Source organism: Rhagoletis pomonella, unplaced genomic scaffold (assembly GCF_013731165.1).
Source record: "Rhagoletis pomonella isolate Grant_MI unplaced genomic scaffold, Rhpom_1.0 Rhpom_scaffold_00008, whole genome shotgun sequence".
NCBI lineage: Eukaryota > Metazoa > Arthropoda > Insecta > Diptera > Tephritidae > Rhagoletis > Rhagoletis pomonella.
In genome coordinates, this window is record NW_023458562.1 from 31,731,589 (window position 1) to 31,750,153 (window position 18,565).

Consider the following 18,565-nt stretch of genomic DNA (forward strand, 5'->3'; position numbering starts at 1 on the left):
CCTTGTGTGAACTATGAAAGAAAAAGTGCACTAGAGCACAATGGAATTACCAAGTACAGGCGTCCCAAGACCAAAAAAACCCTATCTGCCCGTAATAGCTTGTGGAACTTCGCAAAGGAAAAATACCATAAAGGAGACATTGGCGAAGCTTTTTATTCTCAGTCCGCACGAAAGAGGAAGAATTACTCGCTTTCTCACCAACTTCCCACCGAGATACTTCCATAAAAGACGCTCACTTTTAAAGGTTCTCCACCCAAAACATTTTAAAAAGCACTTGATTTAATAGCCAGTTCAAGGGCTCTTAACATGCGATTGCTTAATTTTTGGTGGTGGTGTTTGTCTTTTGGTAGTTGGCAGAGCGACGTCCTCTAGTTGCTCGTTGGTCGTAGGATCGATTTCGGAAATTTTCGCATTTACTAAAGACATTAACGCATTCGCGGGGAATGCAGAACATTTTCACGACATTTTCACGACAAGCCGTGATTGAAAAATTATGCTCCAGGTTGTAATGTTAAAATAATCGAGGATCACATATGGACGATATTATTAAAACAAAAAAATGAAATCTATGTTTGTGCACTTTCATAATAAATAAATATTTACATAAATTTTTATCATCATTTGAAAAGTAAAAAAGACTTTTGGCCAACCCTGCAATTTTTTATTAACCGACGCCTAAGTGTAAGATCGAAAAACACCCTATCTCAAAATTTTATTGAAGAAAGCCCTATCTAAGAATTCGGTTCAAAACGTCCTATCTTAGCACATTTGCAATACATTTTCATTTTTTCATTACTTTCATTACTTTCCAAAGATATTCACTATTTCAAATACTTAAGGGATCAGAATTTGAGATCATGCCCTCAACAACTAAAGACCTTTAAGCACTCAAACCCGTTTTTTTCGAACTCAGTCACTACTTATAAAGATTGTAACAGAAAAGCAACATCTTTCGCTGTTACTTCATTTTCTGCATTACCGCAATTTACAACCAAACGCCTTGTTGATTACCACTTTTAGTACTAATTTAGCAGCAGTTTACTACCGAATATAAGCCATTACTGCGCACTATATTTTACTTAGCTGTTGTATATTAATGACTTCAACTACTATTTATGTAGCTTTATACGTTTTTAAATGCATTTCTTTCTTTGCCGCTTTCCATTTTTTTTTTGTTTATGCCTTCCTTAAATCTGCCACTTTTTCTTAACTCATTCTCAGCCAACTACACACACAGCCGTACACACATTTACAGATATATTTTATTGTCTCGTTCGTTAATCTCAACACTAAGGATTTATTTCTATTTTATAATTATCCTGGTGGATTTGGTACGTCACAAAGGCAAGATTACAGAGAAAAACAAAGCTCAAATGAAAATAAAAGAAAACAAATAAGCGGGTAAGTAAAAACCCAAAAAAAAAACAGTGGAAGTAAAAGTATTCAGTAACATTTTTTTGTCATATAAAATGAATTGCGCAATCCCAAAGCCGCACTGCCAAATTCTCGTATCTAGGAGTATCTGCGCATATGTATGTATGCCTCTGTTAATTCACTACTACATACATACACTCACCGTGCAATAAATCCCACCATCACTCTCCATCAACGCTATGCCACATTCACGTTGCAATTTTATTATCTTTTTGTGGGTTTCACCATTTCGACTGTTTGGCTGATGCTGGGTTGTCTGCTTAGTCTTTCAGCTTCTGCCCCGCAACTAGTAGCTTTCGTGACTATGACTTCTATTCTTACGTTTTTCTGGTTGCTTTTTTACATCTGCTACGCTCTACAACTTAAGCGGCTTTAATTTGCCAACAGGGATTTTTAATTATTTCACTTTATGTATTTGATTTTCCACCAACAACGCCCCTTGTCGCCGGCAATGGCAATGGCAATGGCTTACTAGCTGGCTGGCTGGCTGGCCTCTTAAGTATTTTTGGATGTTGTCGTCATCGTAAATGAGTGGGCGTCCATCCGATCGCATAGTTAACGCTGGGCGTGAAGTTTTCTCTGTGTACGTGCCAGGGTTGCTTTGATTTGACTGGCGTACTTTTGCGGCTTTGTTGGCAGTTGGCTGATTACAGCCAAGAATTTGTAGTCGTGAGGATTGAGTATTACAATTACTAAGTAGACTTTGCGTGGAAACATGTTTAAGGTTTTAGTGTGCGACAATTGATTTTTACTTGGTTGTGATTTTTGAGCCGCTTGGGATTTTCGTTTTTGAGGCAGCAGAAGTGGCTGTCACGTTAAAGGCATGGTTCAATGTCAATTTAAAACAAACGTTTGTCTATTTATTTTAAATGGGAAATATGTACTCTCGGAGTGGGAAGTGCGTTAGAGGTTAAACTTAATCCGATTAATACCAAAAATTCCCCAGCAAAATATTTGAAAATATTTTCAGTGAGAACTGTTATTTGATTTTAGATAATATTGTATCTACATAAATCGGAGATGGTACCGCCTTGCCCGCGGGCAAAGCTCTTTTAAGCTTTCTATACATTTTGTAGTGTCGCGTGCAGAGTAAAACCCCATCGCTTATCTAAATCAATGATGGCCACTTCGTAGGCACGCGTGCCGAAGTTTTAAAAAGCTTTCTGTACCATTTGTATAGGCCTAGCACCAAATAAAAGCTTTAACTGGGCAATACTGATCTAAATTATAACGAGTGAAGAACTTTTTAGGTATTTTTTCTGCTCAACACTGGTCTGAATCAGTTAGGCCCAAAAAGTAACCCCAGCTTTTAAGCTTTCTGTAGATTTTTTATGGACGTCCACAGGGTACAAACTTCTTTTTTCCCTTCCCTGCTCCAAGTAATCAATGTTCTTACCTTACATTTTATGCATTTATTAACAAATATCGGGGTCTGCTTTTTTCGTTCGTTCAGTAAAAAATGTGCCTCCACGTTTAATAAAATAATTATATTTCTTTTTATTTCGTTAGTATACCCTCGTTTAGAGCTTGTTTAAACATTCTGTAGATTTTTTACGCCCACAGAGTAAAAACTTCTTTTCCCCCCTTCCCTGCCGAAACAGACAACGTTCTTATCTTATTCCCTATAAAACATGCGCTTCTTAAAGAATTTCGGTCTTCTTTCTTACAGATTGCTGGCAGCAGTCAAATTTCACCTTTCACGTTGTATGAAATACGACCTTTTCAATTTCTTACGAGATTTCGCTACCCAGTCCCCAAAATTTTCATGAAAGCTTTCACATATTTGAAAGCTTTCGTCTAGTTTAAGAAAGCTCTAAACAGTAAGACTTCAAACATCCGGCTCGCGGATCGATGGAGTCGCAGTACGTTCAGCTACCCTAGCGAAGGTGTTGACTATCACGACATTAGAGCATTGTTCTCTCTATAAAGCTTGCTAATGACTTCCCTGTTTTTATAAAATATTTCTAACTCATTTAATTTCGTAAGGCGCTTTTACTAATAAATGTTCAAGCTTTTTATAAAAGCTTTAATTTGTCTTTATAAAGCTCCAATAACGAAGTGAAAAAAAGATCTCATGTTTTCTAATGAGTCAAATATTTGAGTCTCAGTATCTTAATTTCTTTGTTCTACCTTTTCTCGTTAATATGTAACTGTTTCTAAAAAAGTTACGAAAATTAATTTAACTTTCACATATTTTAAAGCTTTTGGGAGCATGAGAGCTTTTAGCTTTTGTTTAGAACTTTTAAAGTTTCATTACAAAAGCGCAATTTATTTCTCTTAAAAAAGCTTTTAGTAGAACGAAATAAGCTTCCGTTTCATTCCCATCAAAGTTGTTATTATTATTAACCCCAATGGTTGGCCTCCTCCCGCCCATCCGTTCGAAGGGCGCAGTCCGCATGAGGTACGTAACTTTTTTTTATTCAATTTCCTCATTAATGAGCTTTAAAGGCATTTTTACATGCTTTTTAAAATTGCTCTCCAATGTTCCCACTTTCATTTTTGAAAAGCTTTCATGCTGAATCTGGTTGCTGGAGCACTAAGAACAAGGTAATCCTAAAAAAAAATCGCAACGTTGCTTGTAAGAAGCTCCGGTGGAATCTTTTAGCTTCCTTACGTAAAGTTAAAAGCTGTAACATTGAAAAGAATGTCTTGCAATTTTTAAACTTTGTGAGCTTTCATTTTTCTTTCTCTAAAAAAAATCCTTTAGAGCAGCAACTACTTAGATATGCTTTAAAACACTAAAAAAAGCGAGATTTCACTACTTCTTATACTTTATGAAAGCTAATTGCAGCTTTTACCCACATAGCTTTATCGAATGTCTTGCTCAATTAATCTCACACTACTGTCACTATAAAAATTTAACTGAGAATATTTTCAACTTTTCTAGCAGCTCGCTTTCGATAGCAAATAAAATTCCTCCCACTACAAATAAAACAAAGCTCCCGTTAATCAAATTCTAAGTATTTCAACATTTTCCAAATTACATAAAAAAGCACTAAAAAGAAACATTGAAAGTTCCAAATCGCCAGCCATACCGTAGCCACTTAAGTCACATAAGAATTTGGTTAAATGCACTTTGAGTAAATTTTTTGCATCTGCGACTACTACTGGCAAGCAATAGAGCTTTTTGCGCACACGTTCGCCAGCTAACGCTGACTTTGCACTGATAAGACACAAATTAAATTAATTGCATACTTTTTACTTGACGTCAGTAGTAGAGCATTGCGGTGGCAAAGCAGAGACGGAAAGCGCAAAGTTTCATTGGAAGCTGTGCTATCGCTGAAGACGAATGCAATTGCGGCGAGCGCATACACATAGAACACACAAAAAAAAAAGAACAAATGCCAAAGAAGTGAAATATTTAGAAAAAGAAATATGTATTGCGAGCGTGCATTCGTGGGTTTTGTGCGAATGTTCGTTTAAATCTAATTATTTTAATTATACCTTTGTGCGCAAAACCGCAAAGAGCACCGCCGGAAGGCGAAGCATGGCGATGCATTTATAAATAAAACTTAAGAGTTAGAATAAAAAGAATATAGCATGATTAAAGTAATAGAGAAAAGAGAAATCAATGGAGCTTTAAATACGATAATCCAAACACAATTATAAAAAGTAGCTTTAAATGGCAAAAACATTTTTAATCAAAAATCAACTCATTCTAGAAACTTTTCCGCTCATATGCCTATTATCTCCGTATGAAGCAATTTGTAAAATAAAAAAAAAATTGCCATTTCCGTAACCTAACTTTTTAATTTTCTGCACCACTTGCGCCAGAAACTACGTTCAAGCGCTGAAAACTAAAAAAAAACTAAAAAGGTCTCACACGCATATACTTTTACAAATTAAATAAGTAAAATGCATTGTACGCCCGGGAAAAATGAGATACATTCCGGTTGAACCGGCGAACAGTATGCAAAGCTTGTTGAAATTGCACGTTTGATATGCGCGAAATTGTAATATCCGCCACATTGCACAAGCTGGCGAGTGCATTGGCGCCTAAAAGTATGCTGTTGAGCGCACTCAAGCGTGCAATACATTCAAAGAGATATTAAAGGTGTCAGCCTAGAGATGAAGTTGGAGGGGATGTAATGCCTAGGTGCAGTGAAAGGAGCAAAGTTGTAGGATATGAGTGAAGATGAAGGTTTAAAGAGCTTTCGGCGTGATCTACAGAGCTTTTACATATGAAATCATTAACAGTAAGAGCTCAGGTACGAAAGTTGGTAGAGCATTTATGGTCCAGAACTGGAGTCAGAAGGGAACATGCTGAGTATGAAGTGAAGGTCGAAAAAGCTTCATTGAGCTTTACACAGCTTTTATATACGGTACTGTAAGAAAACTGTTGGAGTCTAAAGGAGGAGGAGGAGTCTGGGGATGTTTTAATGCTCAAACTCGAGAAAATCAGGAATAAAGTTGAGTTAAGTGACCAGTGAAGTTGTAAATTACTATTATACAGCTTTGCAGAGATTTATTGATCATAAACGAAAAAAGAGACCTTCGTCGGGCATTACAGAATTTTTGCGTATGACGGGAGAAACTCGCATGAATCTGTGGGAGAATATTAGGGAGGTTTCAATACTGAGCAAAGGATTGAAGAAGGAAGGAATGAAGGATCAGTAAAGGTGTGAAGAGCTCTCGGTGAGATTTCAGGGTTATCACATATGAATGTCTACACGTAGCGATGAGAAGATAGTAAAAGTGCCAGAGGATTCAACGCTTAACAAGGATCAAAGAGGGATAAAGTTCAGTAAGAGGGAGCACTTAAAGTATAAAAAGCTTGCAACTGGTTTATAGAGCTTAAACATAAGGAACTTAGGGCCGAAAATTAGTAAGGACTGAATGCCATGAACCGAAGAAATCAGAGAACTTGTTGTATACGAGTGATCAGTTATGCTCGAAAGAGCTTTTATCGAACTTTAAGGGGGCTTTTGGATATGAAAGTGTTAGCAGTATGAGCCTAAGGAAAAAAGGTGTGCAGGTTTATTGTTCGAAACGGGGAGAGCAGTGAAGAAGTTTTGTACGAAGTATCGGTCAAGGTATCAAGAACTTTAAGGAAGCTTTTACCGGGTTTTTGCATTTGAAAGGAAGAAGGGAAGGGAAGTAGGGAATATGTCAATTATGAGAAGAGCTTTCGTCGAGGTTAATAAGACTCTTGAAAATAAAAGTTTAATTGTATGAGCCTAGAGTGGAACAAAACAGATAGAAAAATCATAACGAGCTTTCAGCAAGTTTAGCAGAGCTTTCACATGTAAAATATTAAAAATCTAACTATACTATTACATAAATTTTACACAATTATCAAAAACTTTAAATGTCTAGTAAAAACTGCATCGAGCTTAAAAAAGTTGTCTTTAAAATCTTTTGCCTTACTATCAGTCAAATACATACATCGTGTTTAAAGCGAATAAATTAAAGATTTTTAAAATGAAGTAAACGCCTCTCTCTTTTTCTCCTAGCTCTGAACCCTCTGTACTTCGGCTGGTGTACCTTTTCGGCTATTTTAATTTTACCGATTTTCTTTAGGCTTCATTAAGTTCAATGCGAAACGGCCGCTGTCATTAGGTGTGGTATTTCAGCATGCGACACTCATTACAAACGGTAGGCAGACGCACAGAAATGAACTTTTATAAAGGATAGAACGCCTGAGAGTATGTGCATCTTCAACCTCTCGCTTTGCTGTTTTGCAAAATCTTTCTATCAGCATTCTAAAATTCCTCATTTAATTTGCTTATTTTCCTTTTATATATATTTTTTTTGCTGCCACGCTCGAGTGCATTTTTTATACGTACGTGCGTTAAGTTTAATGTTTCAATTTCAATCCGCTCGCATTCGCAACACTTCTTTGTTTTTTTGGTGCTTCACTTTTCGAACTTTTCCCTCTACACAATTTTAATGCGTAAAACACAGTTGCGAAAGCCACTCAAGCATCTCAAATTATTCGCAGCTGGTGACAGTTAGCGTGCAAAAATTGAAATTGATTTCCGTTTCAAATTGCACTCTTCCGCTGCTGGAACGCTATAATTTTTTACGGTATGCCATTTTTTGTTGGCGGTTAAAAGCATTTTTTGTCCCTTTTTTTTAAACAGAAGCCCACATTCTCATTACAAGTGGCAAAATTAATTTAAACGAAATAATTGCAACATCTTGCTGGACAACAAAAAGGGTTAACATTAATTTGTTTAATTTTTTTTTCAATAGTTAAGCGGGGCCACAGTTGGCGTAGGTGTCCCCATAAAATTTCTGAAATTTTTGCAACATGAAGCTTAATGAAAATATTGCTTTTTCTAAAACTGATTGAAAAATGTTTAAGGGTAAAGCTAGATAAAGTGGAACTTTAAAAGCTTTCTTTAGCTGACAAGAATCGCATAATGTCTTCCTTGACTAATGCTTCCGTATAGATGATATACAACTTCGGATAACTAATATTAAAGCTTTCATTTTAAGTAAGTAGAGCTTTCGAAAACATCGCTTTCACTTTTACGAAAGCTTTCTGCACCGTTTTTTCACTAAATTGTCTCAAAATGTTAACCTTATCAAAGGCATTTATAAGCTTTCATAAAAGCTTTTGCACTTTGACCAAACTGTCTGCGATTTTAGTTTTGCAAACAGTTTATTTTGCAAGGAAAGTTGTCAAAAGTAACTTTTAATATTTTTTTGCTCCTTTAAGCTTATTAACATATGTATTTTAAAATAATTGGGATTAAAATTAGATTTTTTTTAATTTATTGAAAGAAGGAGCTTTGTGCTTTTGCAGGAATCTTTTGTAGCGGCAAAAAAGCTTAATTCAAAACTAACTTTTAATCTTTCTTGGCTTTTTTAATTGTGAAAGCTTTCATATTTTCATATGAACTTGTATACACAAATACAAATAGTAAAATATTTTCCATGACAATGAGATTTTTCAAATTTTTTTAAGTGCAAGAGCTTTGAGCTTTTGCAGGAATCTTCCATAATAGCTAAAAAGCTTAATTCAGTACACTAAAGCTTTTCCAGACCCTTTCTCTAATCAGTTTTCTGAAAATTTTTATCATATCAAATACAAGTATTAGGGCTTCATAAAAGCTCAAGTCTGACAAAAATTTTTTCGGTGAGTGTTTTAGTAAATAAGTTTACATATTTTTATATGAGCTTTCACATATGTATATTTGGTAATGATTTGAACGATAGAGAACTTTTTACTTTTTTCCTGTTAGAGCTTTTGTATTTCCCAGCAAACTTTCAACAACATTTTGTACTGCACTGAAAACGTTTATAACAGCGCAAAAGTTTATTTCAATTGTATACTTCCTCGAAGGAGTTCTTTCATGAATTTAAATTTTTATTTGTTGAGTTTGCCAAACGTGAAATCCTTAGGGAAACACTAAATGCTAAATGCACCGTTAAAAGCTTTTCCAAGCTCAAAACTCCTTACATTTTCACTGTGACCTCTTTCCGCCAAAAGCATTTTTATTGATCTTCATTCATTTTAATGAAATAATAATAATTATTATGGCCATACATTGTTGCAATGTGCCAGCTGTCACACAACCCCCTATTCACACACACACCACCAGCCAAGGTATACATAATTCTAGACGTTCGCAAGTCAAAACCTGTCAGACGAGTTGTAGCCACCGACCGCCGTAACCTATTTTTTACGGCACAATTAACTAATTTAATAATTTCAATAGAAATTATTAGCGTATTTTATATGCCAATAAAAAACGGCCAACGCACCAAAGTATGCAACACAAAAGCTAAACGCTTACTCACGTGCTACAAAGAAAGGTTAGCAAATACAAACACGGCAGAAGCGGGAGAAAAAGCCAGCGAAATGAATCGTAAATTAGCAGAGAAAAAGTATATAATGCTCAGGTAGGCGCAAGCAAACAGAAATTAAATGCGAAGTCAGCGAAGCGTTTGGCTCAGGGTCAGACTTTTTTATTATTATTATTTGTTGGACACCTTTATCGAAATTACCGCCCTTCGACCCTTTTCTTTTTTGGCTCTATGCTATTACTCCTTTTTTTCAATGTATACTTCTTTGCTTTCGAAAGTAGAGAAAGTTTGGCAATTCAGCATGCTGATGGTTATTACGTTCTCTTTATTGGGCGTTTTGTTGTACGCAACTGTTGTTGGTTCTTGTTGCCGCTACAACTCACACCACACGGCTTATTCTTATGACGGCCAATTACGGAATTTGAATTGTTTACCAACGTTTGCCAAGCAGCTAAACAGTTGGTCAAAATTAGCCAACACCGAAACTGAAGTTGCTGACGAGGTGCGTTACGGGGCACAAAGCGTAGAGAAGTGGTCGTCGATTGCTGTGGCTCAGTGGCGTGAGAAATTTTAATTGTTCCCAAGCAATTTATCGTAAAGAGGATTTTACGAGTAACTGCGCGCTCAAATCTAGTGATTAAAAAGGAGCGTTTGTAGATATGCAAGCAAGCGAGGATGTAGAGTTTGCGAGGAAGAAAGTGGAGTCACCGAAATGGAAAAGTAAGAAGTATGAAGCAGATCAGCTTACAGTCTTTGGAGGCTAGGTGAGGGCATGAAAAACATTGTAAATTCAATTCTCAATTCTGCGTTTCTATCGCTGCTGGCTATTGAAGATTTTTTCGCATGGGGGGTGAGGAAGACAAATGGTAATAATGAGTTGAATTGTTGCACGTTAGCTTTGTAATTCGTTCAGATTTCAAGTGGCAATCGAAAAGGGCAAAGCATTTATTATTTATTCGGAAATTAAAATTGGCCAACTGTTTTGTTGCTAATGAATTGTTAAACTCTTTGATGAGATTATTGAATGAGGTGAGGGAATACCATGGATTTAAGCTTAAGATATTAAGCATAGATACATATGTACGGGTATGCGGTATGTATACGGTTGTGCTCCCATTTTCGGAATAGTACAATTTTTTCGAATTAATATTCTAATTTCAATTTTACTTGTCGCTAAGCTCCTTCAAGCAAAGATGACTTCATATTAAATTAACCTACTCTACTTGTTGTCAAGCTTTCACCAATATTTATGAACAATATACCAATTCATAGACATCTTTTATGGAGTTCTGATAACGTCAGCGGGTGAATTGTTAATGGATCAAAGAGGTGAAAAAATGTTCATTATAGAAAATATTTATTTTTTTTAATAACTATCCAGGTTGCTTTTTCATAATTCGGTGATACAAAAAAAAAATATAATCATTTTAACACGGCAATGGTAAATATTTCTGCTCGGAAAAAGTGAAAACTATGAAATTTTCCTTCAATGTCAATTTGAAAAAAAATCTATAAGGCGTTGTTGTTGTACAATCAACGTGCTTGGCGTCAGTTTATTATCATCCTTTAAAAATGCCGTTGCTTTTCCGCATTTCTGTGTTGCTTGGGAATAGTTAGCTGGATCAAAAAATTTATTTTATATGCAGAAACTGCCTCTTGGATGAACCAAATGAAACTGATTCATATCAAACTGATGTCGAGGATGAAGCCAACGCTCGATGCTGATGATTGCTCAATATCAGCCTCCGTTAATAGAATTGATGGCCTGTACTCAAGAGTAAACGATGACCTCTCCCAAATTTCTCGACTCTTCACTGCAAACAAACCAACCCTTGCCCCTAAGAAATCCCCGGCAACCAGCTTTACCACCTGGATGACGACGACGTACCAATTCAGACCGTAAATAACTTAAAAAGCCTCGGACCAACATTCGACAGTGTGATCTCTTTCTAGCCGCACACATCTCTAATTGCTATCGAAGTACAACGCCGCAACAAAGTCCTCAAATAGCTCACCCGCAGCACTTGGGGCAAATACAAAGAAACGTTTTTAGGCAACATACAAGATAATTAGGCGGCCGGTTCTAAATCATAAAGCGCGCATGTAGTCGTCGTTGATAAGTGGGATGTAGTGGATCAAGCTACAGACATGCCACATTGCAGGATTCTGGACAACCACAGGATGCTCTCTGATGTCTGCTACAGATGTGAGCACCCGAACATACACCTACTCGATGCGAAACCTTCTCCTAGGCACGCCAGAAGGCATCTAAATTAACTGAAGTACAAGGTCTAGCACTACGTATGACAACCACTAGATCTGGGATTGTACAGACTGGTAATCAACGACTGTTACCACCAATGTACACCCATTCCCGCCTTGTGAATGAAGCTATCCAAATCCAATTACCACCTATGGACGATTGGGAGCTTCAAATGCGTAACTCTGGCCAGTTACGGTCTGTATACTTCAGCGGTCTCAATTCCTACTCAGACTCAACCCCGGCATACGGAATGAGTTTCCTGCATGACGAGATTCCTCCACGACACCAACCACCTCTTCATATATCCACTCAACCCAACTCAACTAACTCCCCTCTCGCTCTGGTCCGACACCGTCGAAACAGCACGTTTCCTGGGCCTACCTACTTTATATGACTTAAATTAAATAAAACTAAATTCCTTAGCAAAAATTGATTTACTTACTTTTTCTTTTAATGTAAATTTGATCAGAACAGCAGATGAAATGGCCATGCGAGGGACTCTGTTAAAAGTTTTTAATGCAAAGCAAAGTCTTTATTTCTGAGTTTTGGAATAAGACTGCTCCTCGTACTCTCGCAGATTTTGAAACTATTTGTACGAATATACGCTATATTAGATACTCATATTTATAACGTAGCACCTTCTTTTATACAAATATATCCAAGTATCATTACATTCTCTATTGATGGATATCGGTGCAATCTTCTTGGGTTCCAGTCTTGTGTTGGAGTTGGAATAAGGCGAAATTTCAGCTGAGCTCGTAAACCTATCGGGAGGTATCTTTACCTCATGAAGCATTATTACAAACTAAACGCTTTTTATCAGAAATATTTCAGTTTGTCTAAGAATGACAATAACCCCATAACAATTTTTGTTTGTAAGAAATTAATTTACTTTGTGAAATGCAGTTGCTTTATGTCGTTAAGCACTATTTGCTATAACTTGTTTACGGTAATTGAATTTCAAAAGTGGCATGAAAAGTCTTGGAACAAATTTCCTAAGAAATGCTACCCTAAAACTCGCTTTTAGATTTATATTTTTTCTATTGAATTGAGGATGCGCACGCCTCTTCACGGTGATAATTTCTGAAAAAATCTTAAATATCAGCCGAACCATAAAAATTGCAAAGCCATGAAAGCACAAGTGCAGCGCAGTAAAATAAATGTGCAAGTGAAGAAGAGCCTGGGAAGGCAACGTGCAACGGAAATGTAAGAACGGCAAAGAGAGTTAGTAGATGCTAGCCCACTCGTTGGTGCAACGCAATGTAAGCTAAAACACTCGAGGATCATAAAATTAAATTCTATCAGCGTAAGGCGCAGTAAAAGCACGTAAAAGAAAAGCCGAATGAAAAAACTAAAAATAATTTTCTCTTTTTTTTTTAAGCTTGAAAAATAAGATACTTCGCTGCGCCAAATTGCAGGGGAGATACCGAAAGTACTGCAGGAGTACAAAATTACAAAGTGGCGGTTACGTCGAAATGGCAAGGGTGTGGAGTATAAAAGAAGTAATCAGAAAAATATTGTATAAGAGACTGCTCAACGCACGTAGCTGTAGAAAAAACAGTTAACAGCCGGAAATTTTTGCAAAATTTCGACAGAAAAAATGGCAGCCGTTGCTTAACCAACCATAAGTGAATAAAGTGTGTGTTGTGTATGTGTTTGTGTTTGTCTGGCAAAGAGGCGTGGCGTTAATAAATTTAGCAGCGTGGCTCAGCAGCGTGCATGCCTGCCTTGCGTTGCATACGTGCAGGCGCAGCAGCCGCCACTTGCACTTGCCAAACAGCAGACAACAGGCTGCATTCCAAAGACAAACGATGCTGGTTTCTGCAACACAAGGTATAAAGTGCACAACACGTAACGGCATAAAAATAAATAAACGAAGCAATGTGCGAGGCAAAGCCAAAGTCAAAGCAAAAATTATTGCAACAAATAAAAGGCAATGGAAATGAGAATAAAAAGCATTTTTGAGTAACATACAGTAATGACAGTTGCAGCCACAGCCAAAGCGCAATAGTTGCAACACACAGGCTGAATGCATGCATGTGCATAAGTACATATGTATGTATGTACACTAGGCGACAAATGAAAGAGTACACCTTATTCAAATTTTATATTCACAATTATTTTGATGAAACATTTTTTTGCATTAATTATTTATGAAAATATCGAGCCCTAACCGCCAAAATAACGTAAGCGACATTTTTTTCAAAATTTTCTTTTTGATGCAGAAATATTCCTACAGCATCTAGATGCATTTCTGCATCAAAAAGAAAATTTTTAAAAAAATTTCGCTTACGTTATTTTGGCGGTTAGGGCTCGATATAGTCATTCTATGATATTAAACATGTAAATCGAAGTTTTACACTTGATATAAAGTTCACAAAAATTCAGAAAAATTTCATCAAAATTTTCAACTTTTTATTCAGAATTTCTACAAAATTTTTAGGTATGCAGTTTTGTAGCCCATTTAATTTAAGCCTAATAAAGTGGAAGTTTCAAACGGCTAAAAAATCCCGTTGGTTTTTGGGGAACCTTTTCTTGGTGAATTTGCACTTTTTTCCATTTAAGCTCGAATTTTTTATGAAATTAGCAATAAAATTTCGAAAAATCAACGCCAGTTTTTTTAAATTGCACTAGTTATATACCATCTAGCGGTAGGTTTCGGAAGGGTGAAAAAACATATATTTAATACTTGCGCCGGGTATTTAATGTTCGGCTCCGCCCGAACTTAGACTTTCTTACTTGTTTAAATTGTATTTAAAAAATAAATTTATCTAATTTATTTTTTGTGTTATTTGAGTATTTAGGTTTTTCCATATATGAAATTAACTTTACAATTCATAATTTATATTTAAATTGAAATAATTGACTTACCTTACTCTAACCACCTCAAACCGGATTCGAACCTACGATCTGAGAACAAGATAAGTAGTCTTCACGCGACGCCACAGCCGACATTTGCCAGGAAAGCAATTAACTTCGTCTTAATAGCACTGACAAAATTCAAAATTATTTAAGGAAATTATTACTTATATTGAGGAAATTATTACTTATGTATATTGAGTAAATTTACTTCTTCAAATTAATGATGCTCTATTTTTAAATTAAAGAAAAATTTCTGAAATTGACTAAATTTTTCGTAATACTAGGAAAAAACAGTAACTGAAAATAAGGATATGGTTTTCTTAATTTAATGAAATGCTTTTTTCTGAGTGTAATTAATGCAAAAAAATTTTTCATGCAATTAATTGTGAATATTATATTAAAACAAGGTGTACCCTTTCATTTGTCGCGTAGTGTTATTAGAAATTTTTTGCAAAGCACGCGCTGCACATAAGTCTGACCAAAGCATACGTAATCGAGTAAGTGTGAGACTTACGTGCGTACGTGAGTGTAAACAGGTGAACAGGTGAATCCAGCGGTTTTTACTTGGTACAGAAACATACAACTCTGAAAACAGAGGACGGCCAGCAATCGGGTGGGCGGCTATTGAAATATGTGTAGGTACACACTGAAGTGGAAATTTCCTAAGCACGAAAATTCTTTCCCTAGATTTATACCACTCGTATTAGGAAGATATTGAATATAAAAAATTTCGAACTCATATTTTTGCTAATTGTTTGGGCAATTTGTAGAGGGATACATATTTTTATTCCGTTTATATTTTTCTATAGTAATATTTAATACATATGCAATATGAGAAAGAAGGATCTATAAAAAACAAATGCGATCTTTTACTAAAAAGTTCATTGCACCTACATACGTGATGCTAGATATTTTAGTAAAAGAATACTAACCAATTTGTTTTAATATAACTTTGTGCGGTATTGAACTGTGGACTCTTAAGCCCAATAGCCTATTTTAACGATTGTCTCAGCACTTATACATGTCGTTTCTTTCTAAAATCACTGCTTGAATATCGAGTAATCTAATACATATAATTTTTTTTTAAGCCTGAAAACATTTTTTCAGGAAAAACCTATATTTGATTTTCCCAGCTCAGTATGTTCTAATCACTTCGGAATTCCCCTGTCGAGGGAGAGGAAGGCGTAACTAATACCTTATTTCCGGAGAAGTGAGTCTCTAGAAGAACAGAGAGAATCTGCAACCGGGTCTCCGTTAAACAGCCATCACGCCCCTTGAGTGAACCCAGCTTTGTGGTTTGGTCCTTCTTCAGAACTTTTACCAGCCCAGCTGTTTGACCCAAAGTTGCAATCCCGCTACAGTATCCTTTAAAAGAGGTCTTTTCCGTAGAGCGAATTAGCTTCTTATAATCTCTTTTCATGCAGTGGTAACGTTCCCTGTCCATCTCAAATTAGTTTTTTAAGGCCCTTTTAAGAAGTTTTCTCGATTCACCACGCAACTTATGAAGCTCCTTGTTCCACCAGGGAACAGGCGTACGGCTGAACAATACGGAGAAGCCTTACCCAAACTGGCACGTAGAATAGCGGCTAAATTAACTACCGCCTCATCAATAGCTTGAGTAGATCGTATCCTAGTGTGACGCCCTTGTCTGGTTGCCAAGCTCCTTCCTAAGGCACGGCCAGTTCTTTTTTTGTACGCGTCGCATTGGCGCAAAGTAAATAGGATCCCCGCCAAGTTTAAGCTCGCTGTACCTGTGGTCCGAGAGTGAATCTTCATTCAGGACTCTCCATATAAGAACTGACCACCCTAACCGAGATTTATATAAATCAAAAAAATTTTGGCTTAGTGCCAAAAAACCGATCTCTCCAGGTTTTATTCCGTGAAATTGCATCGCAACAAAGGCTCAATGCTGATGGCGGCAAAAGAGAGTCGTATGGAAAATAAGCGGAGGCACTTCATTATGTTCTTCCACCTCGCTATCACCAAGTCCTGATAGCAGAACTGTGCAAGTTTGGTTACAGTGAAGTGTGGAGACACTATAAGACATGTTGTCGGTCTGACGAAGCTTTCGTCGTATAGGATGTTGGCACCCGTAACCCGCTCAGCCCACAGAGTTTTTGTTTCAAAACCCAGGGCTCCTAGATGGCTGTTGTGAGGGGTTTAGTGTTAGCCTGACACTTATAAGAATGTTGCAAATTTATTTGAGTTACCAGCACTTGACGGTAGCACGAATCGCTTTGGTCACTCCTCTATGTAGGTTCACTTATGAAAGAAATTGTGCTAATAAAAAGAGGCACGAGGGTCGCTCTCAACCTTCCCGGTTGCTAACCTTTTTGTTTGAGATGACACGCCAGGGCTTGGTGTCAATACCCGGATTTTGGGCACGGAGTCAGGAAAGCACGTCTGCCGTCTTCAGGTCGAGATCTGCAAGACGGCAGAGTGCTTTCCTGAGAGGGATAAATACACTCTTCACTCTTAACAGTGAAGCCTGTTCGTCCTGTGAATTCTTTTCACCTCAGCCTTCAGCCAATCCCAGTTAGCTTGAGCGAGGAATTTCACCAAAATGGTTCCATCACTCTCCTCATACCCACGAGCATTGGCTGCACTGCCGGTACCAACTATACCTCTTTATGCAATGGACTTAAAGCCACTTTTCTAGCTTCGAATATACACTTTCGTAGAATTTACAAAAATTCAATCCTTCAAGGTATCAGTGAATGAGATTAAAGTTCACAACCTTAAAAAATTGCTTTAATCTCATGTCGCCGTTATACCTGCAAAGTATTTTATATTAATTAAGCTAAATTAAATGAATATTTAAAAATACATACGTACATATGGATATGGTCCGACTCTTTTCTTTTCTCCACTATCGGTTTCACGTGCACGTCTACCTAGTATATCCCCTATCTTTACGTTAATTAACACTGATATGGGTATCAAATTTACAAATTCCCAAATAAATGCAGTTGATTGTCTTAAGACTTTAGACTTTTTAAGACTTTTATGCAAAACTGACAATGAATTAGAAGAAGAATTTGCTATCGCTGCTGCTGAATTTACCCTGCTGCTATGGCTTAATCCCTAAATGATAAGGGATCATTGTGACAAGCCAAAGAAGTGCGTAGCGCCTGAGAGAAGAAAAGGAAGAAGAAGAACGATGTTAACTATGAAATTAATGCAGAAGCAACAAGAGTAACAACAATAAACAAGCAATAGCAACAATTTAAATATTTCGAGAAAGAACAACAATAGTTAGAAATAACAACAAAATAGCAAACAGAACAAATAGAAAAACAATAAAACCTAACCGAGCATAAGGCTGTGCGTCAAAGGCAAAATATTCAAATTTGATTAAAACGAAAAAGTTTCACAAGAAATAATAAACAATAAACACAACTGACCGATGACGAAGGACGAGGGCAAATGAGTGAAAAGTTATGCAAAGTGGAAAACAATAAAATAAAATTTCTACGTAACAAAAACAAATTGTATGTTATGCAATAAGAGGGAAAGGCGTGCGTTTGCTTGCTTAGGACAAGCATATCTTTTTCATGCATTTTGCCAGAATATTTGTATGTATGTAACTACATTAGGGTGGGTCAATTTTTATTTAACTATTTTTTACTTTGCGCGTATAGCATTGGAGGATTCTATATATAATTCTAAGCATATTTGCCGAAGAAACCATGAGTCTAAAATAAACTTGGAGTTTGCCAAATTGCGCAAATATGTTGCGCCCTCTGGTGGAAGTTTTAAGAAAAATATAAGTGATGAAATGGATTCCTCATACCAAAAAAGAATCGCCTTATAGCATGCTTGTCTTATATATAAGCACTTCTTTACGACACTACAACAAAATGCTAAGGAACCTATTTTCGCAATTTGGCAACTCCAAATCGATTTTAGACCCACGGTTTCTGTGGCAAATTTGCTGAGAATTACAAGTAGAGTTCTTCTGTGCTACACGCGCATCGTCGAAAAAATATCCCATTAAAATTTACCCGCCCTAATGTATTTACATCATAAGGTTCGGTTGTTGTTGCTACTTCTGATTTGAGAAAAATTACTATTGTCTGTTACTGCTGCTGGGTTATTTAAATTGTAAGTTGTTCTAAGTAGATGATGATAAGTTTGCCAACACTGATGTGGCTGCCTGTGCGTGCGTCTACGACGATTCGGTTGTAGCACAAATCAGCAGCGTATTAAAAGTTTTCACTCGAAAACAAATTTTGTCTACCGACCCACAGC